A 3,824-nucleotide genomic window follows, 5' to 3' on the forward strand; every position below is an offset into this window, starting at 1 on the left:
ACAAGGCCTGGACTAGGCTGAGGCAAATGAAGTGTCCAGGGCATAATATTTAAAGAAGCACCCATTTTCAATGTCATGCAAGTACAAGCTCAGCACTTGAGAGTGAGTGCCTCCTTAAATCTTGCACCCTGAGTACCTCACTTTCCTTATTCTAGTCCAGGGTCTGAAGAAGTCATATATCCTCCAGTCACTAGTGCTACGTATGCCTTAGAACATGTTTGTGAACATTTTCTGAGGATCTGCTCCTCATCACAGACTCTGGTTGTGGCTTTAATTAAGTTTAGATGTTTGTTCCTTGTCTAGACAGTGCCAGTTTTCCATAGTGTTTTCTACCCCAGTAGAAATCCTAGCTTATAAGCAAAATAAAAATAGTTACAATTTATTGATTGCCTACCGAAAGCCAGATCTGTAATTAGCTACTTTGCATACATTATTTCTAATCATCACAACAACTCTTTCCTACTTAAGGGAACTGGTGCTCAGAGAAGTTCAGTTCAGTTCAGCAAAATCCATATTCGTTGCAGAACTAGAAAAGATAGTTCGTAATAGGAGGGAGGTTGGCTAAATTCCCAGCATCCTCTCTGGTCCATTGCCTTTGGCCATTTGAATCATTTAGGAATGCTCTAAGCAAAGAGGAGGATGAAGAACAGGAAAATTTCCCTTATCACTTGGTAAGAGATGATACTGAAGTTCTTGGGTAAGTTGACACTTAAGCACAAGTATGTTAGGAGCATGCCATGAAATATATTGGTAGAACTGACCAACTCATCCATCTCTCCTAATGAGACTGAATAGTCACTATTGGAAGGTATTTTGCTTGAGTCACAATGCTAGGTAGATAACACAAGAGATCAATTTCTGTAATTTACCCATTATTGTTCCCTGGCAATGACTGGGACCCTAAGAAAATATGACAAGGTTTTGATGGGCAAGGCAGATGTTGAAATGTATAATTTTGAGTTGCTACCAAGAAAACATGGAAGAAGCATAAGGTGAGTTGTCCTTGGCTGAAGTGAAACTTTGGCCTTCATCAGCAATTCACTCGTATTTCTTTTTCTCCCTTTCTCTGTTGCTATAGCACAGGAAATTGAACACTCATGCTTTGGTCATGCATAGAGCTTTTAGAGGTCCTTAGCAGGCTGTGACATGCTGGGTTATAGCGTTAACAGGAGTGATTGACATGGCATTCCAAATAGCATTTCTCAGAAGTGATGGATGTACAAAGATTTTCTCTGCCATCATAAGGGCAAACCTAGGAATCACCTAGTACTTTATTGTTTTATTAGGAAAATGATATCATGATATCATGAAACACATTTTATAAAAAGCAAAACCAGTTATCATCCTACAACTGAATATCATCCTTATTTTCAGTCAACAATTGAACATAAGGAACAATACCCAGCATAGGCTATAGGTTTCAATGGGGTCAGAAGTTTGCAGGTAGTTTCTATTGACACTTTCCATCATGAGGTGAGCAAGAGCCATTTTCATCTACCTGTGACTGTGAAAGCGGGCAGCTCTGGAATGGCGACTCTGTGTTTGGTTTCATCTAGTTTCTCAAATCTTGTTGTCACAGCAACTAAGAGCATTGCCGGCAGGTATGACTTCTTCTTTCCAAACCTTCTGTGCCAGTCAGTGCACAGGTTGTATTTAATTACTTATTTGAATAACCTTCCAGAGCCTGACTGCAAGACTTGTTCATAAAGCGGCATCAAAAAAAAAGTCCGATTCACTAAAAATCTCCAAAATCATGTTATTATTTTCATGGTACACAAGGTTATAACCTTACCTTGATGTAATTATTAGAAAACATGCTTTCTCTTTTTCTTTCAAGTTGCCTATTTAATACTAGCAAAATTACGATAGCTACATAGTCTTTACAAAAGTATCAGCCTGACAAAATATAAAATACAATTTCATTTATTTTCCTCATTTCATAGATTTGTGTATTCAGGTTTTACCAGTATGTACACATTAGCTGAGGGTGAGCTAGCTACAGTATTATGCTTGGATCAGGTAGAGGAGAATTCCCTTTCTCCTCTTATTCTCATAATCTATAGTATCAGTAAAAAACAAGCTATATTAGTTTGGAATCTACCTCTCTATCTCTCTATCTATCTATCATCTATCCACAGATACATCTATGTACACACACATATACACATATAAATATGTATCATACATATATATGACTGTCTATCTGTCTGTCTATCTATCTATCTATCTATCAATCTATCTATCTATAATTCCTTACGGGATGGGGCTAAGTAAGTATATATTAGAACCAAAACTACTATAGAATTGAGAGATTTCATTGGCTCCTTCCTACTCCTTCCTGCTTCTTGATGTGAGCAAACAGACTTAGGCGTAAATACATTATATATTGGTACAACTCAGGGTGGATATTGTTGCCATTATTAAGTATGCTAAATGTAGTACAGGATGTGCAGGATGATAAAAATACATGTGGTAAGATTTAGATTGCCAGAGGTAAAGAGAGTTGCCCATATCCTGGCATCTGTGGGCAACCTAAAGAGCTGCCTAAGATTACACATATGTGTCATCTTTAATGAGGACAAGACCTATTTTAATTAAGCAACAGTGACTAATAACCCATCTAGGGTTTAGGGACTGAAAAGGTAGGAAACTCTCCAGAGCAGTGGTCCCCAACTTTTGTGGCACCAGGAACCAGCGCTCCTATGAGAATCTAATGCCTGATGATCTGAGGTGGAGCTGAGGAGGTGATGCTAGCGCTGGGGAGCAGCTGCAAATACAGATGAAGCTTCGCTCATTGGCCTGCCGCTCACCTCTTGCTGTGTGGCCCGGTTCCTAACAGCCCTGATTGTTAGGGACCCCTGCTCCAGAGGATTTGTTAGGATTATTAAAGCTGCTCAAAGGATCTAGCCCTTTGCTTTTTTGGACATCTCTAGCAATGCTTCATTTAGCACACATTTAGCATACATAGTGTCAGGTACTATAAGATACCAGCACAAGACAGAGTCCCAGGCTTCCCTGAGTTTATGGCCTAGTAGTGGAAATAGATATTAATCAGATATTTTCACAACTAAATTTGAAAACCATGAAAATGCACTAGTGAGAAAATATAGTTGGAGCCTCCCAAAATGTTATCAGACAGATAGAATCTTGCTTGGGAGCTCCATGAAGGCCGTTCTGAGGCCATGACATTTAGGCTGAGATATACAGGATTAGGAGAGAGACATGTTAAGAGTGGAGTGGAAGAAGATTTCTCACAGAGGGTACAGCCCAGAAGCAGGAGCTTGAAATATGGCAGGAACCCAGGGAATTCCAGTGTGGCTGTAGTGGTGGGAGCTAAGGGAAGAATGACAGAGTCCGTTCAGAGTGGTAGCCAGGGACTGCACCACACAGGGTCTTAGAAGCTTTGACATTGTTTCCTAGGTGCAATAGAAAGCATTCTAAAAGTTTTAAGCATGGGACTGACATCAGATTTATATAAGAGAAGATTCCCTCTGGCTGCTAAGTGAGGAATGAAGGGAGAACATAAGTGAAAATAGGATAGTGGTCGCATACATGGATAGACTTGAGATATGCTTTATGGAATAATCTACAGTACCCAATGAGTGACTGAAGGTGGGAATAGGAGGGGACAGAGAAGTCAAGGATAGTTCCAAGGCAAACGTGTAAGTAGAGGTGCTTTTGACTGAAATAGGAGTAACTTTGAGAAAGATTATAATTTTTATTTTGAAACATAATTTTAAAATATTTATGAGACATCCAGATGGAGATGTCAAGAAGACAGTTGGAGTATGGGATTCAGCAGCAAGGTTTGGTCTTAAAGTGAT

Source organism: Pteropus vampyrus, unplaced genomic scaffold (genome assembly GCF_000151845.1).
Source record: "Pteropus vampyrus isolate Shadow unplaced genomic scaffold, Pvam_2.0 Scaffold560, whole genome shotgun sequence".
Lineage (NCBI taxonomy): Eukaryota > Metazoa > Chordata > Mammalia > Chiroptera > Pteropodidae > Pteropus > Pteropus vampyrus.